At 47.4% G+C, this 11,918-nt stretch overlaps 1 long non-coding RNA gene across 1 annotated transcript; it reads right to left on the reverse strand.

Moving 5' to 3' along the window:
• Window positions 1-6,701, reverse strand: LOC134157950 (uncharacterized). The gene is made up of 3 exons (XR_009962543.1): window positions 5,788-6,701; window positions 4,232-4,296; window positions 1-2,168 (listed from the first exon to the last, which is right to left on the reverse strand). It is a non-coding gene; the product is annotated as an uncharacterized LOC134157950 (long non-coding RNA).
• Window positions 6,702-11,918: the final 5,217 nt, after the last annotated feature.

Raw genomic sequence — 11,918 nt, forward strand, 5'->3', positions numbered from 1 at the left:
TAAAGGCTGAATGAGAGACCCCAATATTCCAGTCTGACTCAGACTGTGGAATTCAATGGGGGAAATATAGCCCTTAACTCTCTTAGGAAAATAGACCAAGAGCTATGCACTTCTCTGCCTGAAGATCTTCCATAGTGACTTTAGCACACTTTCAAATTACACACACACATGCATGGCAGTTTTAAAGCTGTAACTATCAATGCAAGTTGCCTTCTTCAACCATTCTCAAATTCTGACATGCCCTCAAACCCTAAATTTGACTTAAATTATTTTCAAGCATTTTCTGACAGCTCAAGCTACAAACTTGGACTTTTAAAATAAAAACTGAACTTGTTATTATTATGAAAACACAAAATGATGTGAAAGTTGACATCTCGGTCACCCTGGCTCCAGTAGGAGAGTTCGTGCTTATTTTACTAGGAAATCAGCAGGTGTGCAAAAGCTCCTGCAAGCACTGCAGAGCTGATGCAGCTACAGGAAGCAGAACTCTCCTTCAACCACAGGAACCTGCCCCAGCTCCATCTACAGAGCTGCTGGGTTTGGGCTGCTCTGGCCAAGGCAGAGCATTGTTGGGTGATGCTGTGCCATGTTCCCAAAAGAAAGGAGGAGCACGAATCACAGCAGGAGTCTTCTCCACACTGGCAAACTGAATGTTTTCCTTTGAAAGCCCAAAAAAAAAAAAAAAAAAAAAGAAAAATCAATGCAACAGTGCAGAGACTTTCAAATATCTGACCATAGTTTATAAGGAACGGCTTAATCATGCCATTTTCAGAGAGAAAGTCATAGCAGTTCTTGGTGATGTACAACTTGCTCTCATGAACGCAGGGAAAAGCCAGGGCTGTCTCTTCAGTGTAGCTGCTCAGAGAAGCTGCTTTTTCTTCCCTACTATGAAAAAACTCATTTTTGCCTTCTTCAATACAAGATGGAAGTCTGATGCCTTTTCATTTTGCCTTTTACTAGGATCCTGAATCTGCAAGGCTAAAGCTGAGCTCCCTTGAATGACTCTGATGCTGAAACATGTACATAACTACTTTGCTGAATCAGGCGCTCTTGAAGTATAAGGAGGAAGACATTCAAGCTTTGTAATCCAGCAGCACAGCAGGGAAACTGCTTGTCTCTGCGTGATTGTGTAATTGCTTTTCAAAGGAAGAAGCAAGTTTCCATATCCACGTAGCACTGATAAACCTCAGAAGTCACTTTGGCCTCCTAGCCTAACTTTCAGGATTATTCATTATGGATAAAAGGAAAGACACTTCTATTTCTATAGCCGACAAGCTTTGCTTCAGGGCATGCATTTATTTTCCATGCTGTTGATCTCTTCTCTCCTGTATCAGGCTAATTCATCAGATTAATAAAGGACGATTTAGCTTCCTGCAGGGTGTTATTGATCTCTCAGGGAACATTGTTTGCTATTGCCACCTCTACCCTGAGCAAGGGGGATGATTTTTAAATATTTCTAATGCTTGAAGGCTGCAGCTGGCTCTCACCAAGCACCTATGGAAGAGGATAAGGCAGCAACAAAGGGGAAATGCAAAATGTATCATCTCAATCCCTCTGCTTTCCCCTGCCTGTGTACTGCTTGATGTGTCCAGAGCACACAAAGCCACAGCGAGGAAGTGAGAACAAGCAACTTGCTTTAGAGGGACAAAGCCCATCTAGGCTTAGCTGTCACACACTTAATCCACCAGCAGGGATTATTTGAAACATGCTACACAGTTCATAGATTATAATGTCAGAAAGGACCCCTGTAACCACCTCCTGCATCACCCACCAGCAGGATAACTTCTCACTCTGAGCCCTCAAGCAGCAAATCACCCTCCCAGTGCTCTCACATCTGCTCCCTGGGGAACACCTCTTTGCTCTGCATTGGCCTAACCTTCAGCTGTCCATAATGGGATCATCTTCTACTTCTGGCAGCCTTTACCAGAGCTGTGTTTCTGTACATCTCTTCAGAGCACCTTTGAAGGCACTGGGGCCATCAAGTCATGAGTGAGGCACAGGACATCAGCTGTGCTGAGCAGCACACATGCCTCTCAGCCAGCCCTGCTCAGCCAGGCATGACAGCGGCTGCACAGCTCCTTCCCTCTGCCAGGCAGACACTGCAGTGCATGGTGCTCTCCCACCTCCTCTTGCATCCTTCCACAGCAGCAGTGGTTTTCTTAAGAGACCTGAAGAGAACAAACGTTTCAAAAATATTCATGTGTCATCCATCCAACACAGAGACCGAAGCACCTCCTTCCCAGAGCTGCAATTAACCTCTCTATCCCCCCAAAATTATCCCCATACCTTTAGACTACGGTGCTGGATGAGAAACTTTAATTCATTGTAATCTCTCAGTCATTCCCTGGCTCCCTGCTTGTCTGAGCAGAAATCCCTGCCCTGCAAACACAGCCTGGCTCCTGGCCGCCAGGATGCAGGGGTTGACGTTTGACCTTATTTGAAAACAAACACTGTTTATTTGTGCCAAGCTACAAAGCCCAAATGCTCAACCTCAGCGACTTACTGCCTCATTCTTCACCTTCCTTCTAGTTTACTGTCATCTGTGAATATTCCACTCTCTCCCCAAAACCATTGACAGACATTTTACATTGTAAAAGAGCAAGACCTGAGCCCCACTAGAGCTGGGCAGAAACATGCTCCCTTGCTCCCCTGTTTGCTGCCGTGTTGTGCTGCTTGTAAATCCACTGGCTTGAAATTCACTCAGTATGTACTATATTAATTTTATACTACTCTAATTCCTTAATCAATAGCTTTGAAGAATCAAATATCTCTGTAAATTACAACAATATTATTACCTTTAGCAGTCTAATTTGCAATCTCATTAAAAAGGTATCAAGTTCTTTTCTGTAACCCTACAGTGATGGAAGAACTCTCCATCCTTCATTAGTCATACCCTCGCACGCATGTTTGCCTAGGACAGGTATCAAGCTGGGCTGTCCCCAGCTGTTTTTCCAAACCTGGCACAGCAGCAGCTTGCTTTCATTGCTGCCCAACCGTGGCAACCCAAGGTCCACTGAAAATCCATACAACCCATTCACAAAGCTGCAAGGCTGGTACTAGTGACCAGTCCTCTGACCCACAGGTGCAGAGCGTGCAGTAGTAGACGTGTTGTGCAGACACATGGGGTCACCGTGAGACTCTCCATCTCGCAGTATGACCACAGCTGAAATTGGTTTTCCCCAAACATGGCATATTTATTGAATGTTTCTGCATGTATCGAGCACCTTCTCTGCATCAAAGGCTCTTCTGCAGAGTTTAGCTGGTACCTGTCCAAATATATGCCTCTTCTTCCCAATATATTGTGAAAATTACTGAGCTCTGCTTGCATCATTTTCCTTTCCATATGAAAGGAAAATCCATTTTCTTGCATATAGAAGAGGTTTGGAGCCAGAATTAAACAAGGAAATGTTTCAAGAGAAGGGGCTGGGGACTGCTTTCTCCCAGCGTGGGGGCTTGCAGCAGTTGGTGCTGTTAAGCTGGTTGATTAAAGACTAAACCCACCCCACGAAGCTGTCTGTGTCTGACCACTGCCCACATCCCTAGCTCAGGCACATTTCTCATCATTATCCCTTAACCCCACAGTTTCCAGTCCCACTTAATAAGGCTGTGGTTGTTTCTGACTTTTGGCATGACAGATAAAAAATTCTATGCCAAACTTCAGTTCATAAATCCCAGTAGGTAGATTGGGTGGGCCTGCATTATAAAGGAAAATAACTGCAGAAAACTTAGTTTGGGGAAAAAAAAACAAAGGTCTTAAAACTGATTTGCTGACAGAGTAGACCTTGATGTCATCCTTCTGTAAGTAGGTTATGATTGTCAAATGCAAAATGATATGCAAATACATCCATCACATCCTGCTGCTTCCAGTTTTATCTGCGTTTTTCCTCTTTTTTCTTCCCTTCCCCCACCCCTCCTTCTCCTTGAGTATTCCAGAAGCTGATGAGAAGTGTTTGACCTGTGTACATGGCCAGGGATGAAGAGAGTGGGAAAGAAAAAGACCCTGCACTATACCTCTTTGGACAGGTACAGGTTTCCTGGTGGTTCATGTCTGTATCACAAAACATAGGGTTTCATTTCTGCCCTTGAAAAAAAATTCAAAAGCCATTGCCAGTATACATTCTTCCTTGACAATTTTTCACTGGTTTTGGTAAACATGGAGAGTTTATAGTCAGTGTCCCTTCTACAGCAACAATTTTGCCATCTCAGGTGGTTTGTAATAAGCAAGACTTACCAGGACTGCCAAAAGCCTTCCTCAAACCCAGAGCGACTTGTAGCACAAAACTCAGCAGTGGTCTCCTACAGGAAGGAAAATGTGGGCTTGAATCTTTTATTCTACTCAGTGCTATGTTATCTTTAGGGTCCCCAGAACAAGTTTATGCTCAACCTCAGTTCAAAAATGATGGGCTTTGTACATAGAGGTTGATCTGACAGATTTGTGCCTAGAACAGCACCAGAGGAGCCCTGTGCCAGGCTGCTTTCCCCTGATGGATCTTCACCCACTGTGGGTGGGTAGGAAGCAGTGACAGGGCTGGCCCATGCACTGCAGGGCAGCTGGCACTTGAGCTGCCTCCAGGCAGTGTGTGAGCAGCTCTGTGGGAAGCAGCTGCTGCTTCTAATTAAATAGCACAGATCCATTGCTGCTCCCCAGTTTGACGGCAGCAAGCCCTTCTCCAGCCTTGGGTGCTGGAATTAATGCTGCTGTGAGACAACATACACTGCAGCCTGAAAATGGTAGATCAGGTGTACACTTACAGCCATTAAAAGGCTTTAAATTGGTTTAGAATTGAAAAGTAGAAAAAAAATCTGCCATAAAAGATCCAGCTATGGCTGCAACGCAAATGACAGAGTGAAGCTGAATTCAACATGAGGTTGCTTTAGGACTTCAAGGTGCACACCTATAACACCCCCTCTTAGCAAGGGAGGTAGAGGCTGGCTCTGCTTAGCAGCCAAGTTTTAAAGCAGTGTCAAATTAAGAAACCTGGCTTTGAAATACTGGATGTCTCCTGAATAACTTCAAGCCTATTTTTGCAATGCAGGATCAAAGCATTTGCAGCCTTAAGACAGGTTCAAACTAAAGAAATTTTGGACACTCGCCACCCAGAAGGATCTAAGATCTGTGCTGTAATTATTAATACATGAGTTACCTGTAACATGAGAGCAAAGTGAATATACTACATCCATATTTATATATAGATACATTAGGTCTGTGAGCTACAATAGCATTTAATAAAGGAGTGACCAGCTCTTCTGAAGTTCCTAAAGTTCACCCTACACTAAGAATATTTCCATTGCAAAACCAACAAATATTCACTGGATAAAAATCTATCAGAAATTTTGACATAAAAGTCAGAACCCAGACTGCTGTTCTTCTGCTGCAGTCTGACCCCACCAGCCATGGTCATCCCCTCACAACCCACAGAACCTCCTGCTGCTCACTGCAGGGATTAGATGGGAGCAGGGCAAACGCTCCTACCCAGGGGAGCCCAGAGAAGTGAGGCACATCTCCAAAAATGGGAGACGTGAAACCAAATCATCTTGGGCAAGAACAAATAATCAACTCTAGTGTCCTACACCTCATCGTGTGAGGTGGGTGATGGACAAGACTCATCTCCTCAGTGTTTCAATGGAGGACTGTATCCTTCACTGTGTTTTTACCCAATCTGTCCTGGAGATTGGCAGTTTTTTACTATTTTGCATTTTTGAACCCTTAAACATCTCCCATATGAAGAACAGACCAGTTCACATGGAGCACAACCTAAATAACCATTGATTTGCTCTCTGACCTACCTTTCAAGGAAGGTGGGAAGAGAAGGCGGCACAGGGCACCTACAGCAGGAGGATAACACAAGTCTGGAACAAGATGCTGGAGCCACCTGCTGTCATGGAGAAACAGAAGAAGGGTGTCTCAGCCCCTCAGCATTTTGGATCAGTGCTGGAGACCCTCTCACGTGGTGGCTTTGCCCCTCCAGCTGGCCGGGAACACCCCTCCTTACACAGGGGGGGCATCAGCACATATACAATGCTGTGAAACATTCTAGAGAGGATGGGATTCCTGACAGAGGCCTGGGAATTCCTGCAGGAGTAGCTGTATTTTACCTCAGAAACAGTGAGCAAAAGAGAATGACCAGGAAAACCTATGAGACATCAAGAGAGAAACGACAGTGTTACAGTCCCAGTTCAGCACCCATTAGCTGGACACTGGTATAAGAGGGACTGAACAATCCTCATGTAACATCTTCTGAAACATTAGCTGCAGACAAATATCTTTCTCTGTATGAATTATGAAGTATTGTTTCATGTTTAATTGCATTGATTTGCATTGAAAGCTTTAAACATCAGCCTAATAATTATCTTAAACCAATTTGTCATCCAGAATACAATAAACCATTATCTGTGCCAGTGCTTACAAGGAGCTGATTCTCCTGCATTAGAGGAACAAGAAGAAAATAAAAGAAACCAGCACTTAAAACGTTAGAGCGTGTGTTCAGATTGCTGCATTTAGGGGAAAAAGCTGTGAGAGTGATTGCCAGTAAAAATAATGGCAATGAAAAACCTTCAGAGCCAGCAACGGTGCTTATTTAAGGAGAAAATGTCCAAATGGTGGTCAGGAGCTGGCACTCACCAGCACTGAGCTGCCGTGGCTGGAGCCACGGGTCACCCTGCTGCCCTCACACCCACTGTAGAGCTCTCCTGAAAGCCAAAACAAGGGGAATTCTGTCCTAAATCCTCCTCTCTCCAAAACTGAAACCAGCCCTGAGGGCAGTGCCTACGCGGCCGTGATTTGTGTTGCTGCTGGTGGCATCGGGACCAGCCGCCTTTCTGCCAGGTCACTCCCCTGCCTTTGCACACCAATGCTTCTGCTAATAGAGGGAACATTAACAAATATCTTTAAGAAAGAAACTTCACAGCACTCCAAGTGCTGCTCTGAGAAAATGCCTGACTAAAACCAACACTAAAAGCAATCTGGCTGGAGGCATGAAAAATTTTGGACAAAGCAATTTTAGCCTTACCAAGCTACCAGACACCATGACCAGGAGACAGCAACGCAAGATGCATTATAGGGAAAGCTGCTGGGACAGGGCTTTGCCAAGGGGGATAGGCTGCGAGTCCCCACAGCCTGGAAAGGAGGCGATAATGATGTGTGCTCTGAGCCCCTAAAATTCCTGCAAAAGTAAGCAAAATGAACCAAAGGGGAGCTATGCCAGGTTTCGAAAATTTTAAACCCCTTTGACAGCCACACACTGTAGTACATGTTATCTGTGTGAGATCTTGCAGCAGTTGAGCATTTTACAGCTCCTGTCCCAGGGAGCAGTCATTTTGCAAGGCTTTGCTTGCAGCATCGCACCAAATTTCACTACCACTGCAAAACCTGTCCCCCCCCTTCCCTCCCCCCGCCAGTTCCAGTGTAATGGTCTTTACTTTGCAGAGTGATCTTGAAACACACACAGTGGTTTTTAGGGGCAGGATGAAAGCCTGATGTGACTCATGGTGGTTCTCAGGGGTGTTTCCAGGACTGTCCTCCCCACTAGGAAAAGGCACATCACAGGGTTGTGGGCTGGAGGCGTAGTCCCTGTCTCACTGCCCCAACTCCTTGGCCAGGGTATGTGGTAGATGCAGAGGGTGACAGCCCTTTACTGGGCACAACCACCATCACCCTGTGCTACAGGTCTGAGCTCCCAGGCAGTGTTTGTTCCCCAGCTGGGAAGCCCTTTGCATTGCACAAATCACAGAATGGTTTGGACTGGGATGGACTTTAAAGCTCATCCAGTTCCAACCCCTGCCATGGGCAGGGACACATTCCACTAGAGCAGGTTGCTCAAAGCCCTGTCCAACCTAGCCCTGAACACTGCCCCGGATAGGGCAGCCACAGCTTCTCTGGGCAACTTGCTCTACTCCCTGACAGTTTCTCTTTTAATACAGTTGAGTAGAACTTGAAGACCAGATGACTGCTCAGTGTCCCCAGACAGTGAAATCTCAGGGAACTTTCAAAGCTGAAAAAAAACATCCTAAAAAAAATAAATAAAGGACAAAACCGTACCGACTCAACAAAGACACCACCACAAGGCTTTAACTCCAACACAAACCACGCACTGCAACACCAGAAGAGGGAAACAGCTAGTCTTTGGATTACAAACACAACGTTTCTTGCATGACCAGGAGACACACAGGCAGTCTCATGAGCAACGGAATCCCACCAAGGGCAGGCAGATCTCCATTTCATCCCTCCATCACTGCTTAGTGTAGCCGAGCAAAAGGCAGGCTGGGGAGCAGGGCTGCAAGCAGCAGTGCAGGCACATCTTTCACTGGGCTGGGGCCTCCTGCCTTCACCACAACATTCATTTCAGCCTACAGCCCTTCATATAAAGTATCATCAAATAATTCACAGTAGGTGTCAGCTGCAAGCTACAGCCAAAGAGGTTTATTTAAGATACCATGTGGATTGTTATACAAGATCCTGATGGATTATTCCTATCCGAGAATTTACAGATACTGCAGGAGCTTGGCCAACAATTTGGATTAGTTTAGATTAAACTCACTGGGTTGGTTTTTCTCCCTTAGGAAATCTCAGCCCTGGGTCTACAGACTGTTTTTAAAGGGAAGATAGAGACAAAAACAACTTTTACACTTTTCAGCAGGCACCTAAAGCACTTTTCCATCAATCACCTTTGATATATGGAGGCAGAAGTGTGAGTTACTTCATTAACAGCAGTCACACATAACTGGGTACATTTACATATTAATCAGACAGCTGAGCTGCTGATCTTTCTTTCTTATGTGCATCTGTAACCATTAGTCAGAGCTCAAGTGCTGTTAAATACTCCAGGTACCACCAAGTACTCTAAAATCAAGACGAGTGCAGGTGACAGGGAAAGACTCATATTTACAATGCTTCCGTAGAGCCTAGCACCGTTAGCTCTGCAGTGGCAATGTAAATACATATATCTAACACCAGGAGCTTTAATCCAGTGGGAACCTTAAGTAAGGTGAGGCACTCCCCCTGCCTAGAGACCTTAGCGATTCCCAGAGCAAAGGCTGGTTCAGTTCAGCCTTCTCCAGGCCCTTCACTGGTGTGTGAGCAGCACAGGGCACTCAGCTGCCCCACACCTTAACCTATTAACAGTAATGTCAAGCACAGCCAACAACTTAACCTGGGGCTTGTTGGGGTGGGAGAGCCCAGCCCCTGTTCTTCTCACTGCCCTGAGTCTTCTGCAAAGTCCAGCTGGTTTTCTGGACATGATCTGGTCCCCGGGTAGATCAACCCCTAGCAGCACAAGGGATTGACGCAATGAGGAGACACGGGCTACGCTCCCAAGTCAGTAATTACTGATATGAACAACCCACGCGGAACTCACCCGAGGGTGATGGCAGCTCTACAATCGAGCTGTTGCTCACTGCGGCCCACCCAGCACCCATCCCCGGTACGGTACAGCACAGCAGTTACTAGGTTTTTCTCTTTTGCCTGTTCACTTGCCAGCCCCAGGTCTGCAAATCCACATCCTCAGCTCCCTCACACACAGCTCTGGACCTCTCTTCCATGGTGCCAGGATCTGAGCTGCTGAATTAAGCCCTCTCCACCTTCCAGGAGCAGACAGCACCATGAGGTTTAAGCTTTGGGCAGGAGCACGGTGCCTGTTCTTTCTCACAAGGCACCATGCACTCACCTTCTCCCCGAGGGGCCCTGCTGGTTCACACCTACAGCTGCAGCCCACAACAGAACACATACATGTACCAAATACTTTGCCAAGGAAGTGATCTGTGGTATCTGCAGAACCGTCACAGTTTACATCTCATGGGCTTTCACTGAGCAAAGGAAAAATAACGCGTGTGGCTGCAGCGTCACACGCGCTGTGCAGGGCACTCCGACACTTGCTGAGGTGAGCGGCTCCAGGGAGGAGCCTTCAGCAGTGGAGCAAGGGAAACCCCGCATCCAGCAGGCTTCATTCTGAGTGGTGAGAGCCACCGAGGGAGCCTCGAGCCCTCGACAGGCCTTGCGCTGGAGCGGCAGCTCCACTGAGGTGAGCAGGGACCCACAGGGCACGGCACGGCAGGGCAGCAGCTGGCACAGGTGGGATGGGGAGCACCCACCTCAGGGATAGGGCCTGGTCTGGGGGCTCTGCTCTGGCTGCCCCAGCAGTGGCAGCACCAGACAGAGCCAATGAGGGGAGGCTGCAGCGCAGGGCGCAGGGTGTGGAAAGTGCCTGCGCTGGTCTCTTGAGGCGAGGGTGCACAATGGGCAGGGCTGCACTCAGTGGAGGTCCTCCTGCAGCAGGGGCTGAGCTGCGGGATGCTGCCAATAGGCTGAAAGTTGTCAGGGAAGCTGAGCGGAAGCAGCACTGCTTGCTCCAGACCCAAACCGTGCGGGGGCCTCAAGCGTCCACCATAGCGCATACAGAAAAGGAGAGTGTTAATGGAGGAAGATGGGAACTAGTAACAAACAAACAAAAAAGGAGGAAGAGGACAATTAAAAGTGAGGCACTTCCTCCAAAACCCGACGTCCCCACCCAGAACTGCAAGGGGCTAACATGGAAATGCACGCTGCACCAAATGAACAACCGGCTGAGGCACCAGTAAAGAGGATCGCTACTGGTGCTGCCAGGAAAAAGCAGCAGGTCATAGTAGTAGGGGACTCTGCTTTGAAAGGCACAGAGGCACCCATCTCTCAGCCTGACCCAGTCTCAAGGGAGGTGTGCTGCCTACAAGGCGCTCAGATCAGGGATGTTGCAGAGAGGCTGTCTGGTCTAAGTCCCACTGACTATTATCCACTTCTTGTGGTCCATGTGGGTGCTAGCAATATTGACAGCAGCAGCCTAGGAATCATTCAGAACGACTACAGAGCCCTGGGAGAGGTGGTTAGGGGCTCTGGAGCTCAGGCAGTTTTTTCACTGATCCTCCAGGTCAGAAGGGAGGACCTTAAAAAGGCTAGGTGGATTTGGCAGGTTAATAAATGGTTAGAACAGTGGTGCCATAGTCAGGGGTTTGGGTATTCAGAACATGAGACTCGATTTGGGAGACCAGGTCTACCGGGGGCTGGTGGAGCCGGTGACAAAACGGGGGAAGAACCGTTTTGGTAGGATACTTGCCAGGCTGGTCAAGATAGCTTTAAACTATATGTGTTGGGGGATCCATCCCGACACTCTTGGTCAGTTGCCAGCACCTGTAATAAATGCTTGGAGCAGTGCGGAGCTATTTCAGCCGCTCCAGCCAATGCGTCGGCTTTATTTGGAGCTCGGCTCAGGTGCCTCATTACAGACGCCCATAGTATGGGGAACAAACAAGAGGAATTAGAGATGTGTACACAACTACAGGGGTATGATATCATTGGCATCACAGAAGCATGGTGGGATGACTGTGCCTGGGGACAGGTGATGAATCAACAGAGAGCTTGTGAGTCAAGGTCAAAGGGAGAACATCAATGGGGGACATTATTGTGAGGATCTGTTATAGACTGCCTGATCAGGGCAACTGCAGAGAATGACTTGGGGGTGGTGACGAGAAACTTAACATGAGCTGGCTTCAGTGTGCACTCGCAGCCCAGAAAGCAATTCAAGCACCTTGTCCAGAGAAGCTTCGCACAGCAGCACTGTTTTACAGCCAGAGGATCTCTCCTCCATCTTTCAGCACTGTTTATAATGTTCTATTGATTGGTTTTGTCAAACTATTTTATCGATTAGAAGTATTTTTGACCTCTGCAGCCAGGACATAAATATTAAAGAGGAGATGTGGGGACAGAGGCTTTGTGATGGAGCTCTGGCTCAGGCTTGAGTCTGGCTGGAAACCCAGCCCTGGCCCAGTGGCCTTGATTGACCCAGGCCAGAAAGTGGAAGAAAGGAGCTGGACACACTCACACCAAGTCAATATTTCTACCTTCCCACACCTTTCTTCTGTGTGCCAGAGGAGCAGGGAAGGCAGCGAGGAGC

The sequence above is a fragment of the Pezoporus occidentalis genome, unplaced genomic scaffold (genome assembly GCF_034315485.1).
Source record: "Pezoporus occidentalis ecotype Australia unplaced genomic scaffold, CSIRO_AGI_Poc_V1 ctg123, whole genome shotgun sequence".
NCBI classification, from domain to species: Eukaryota; Metazoa; Chordata; class Aves; order Psittaciformes; family Psittacidae; genus Pezoporus; species Pezoporus occidentalis.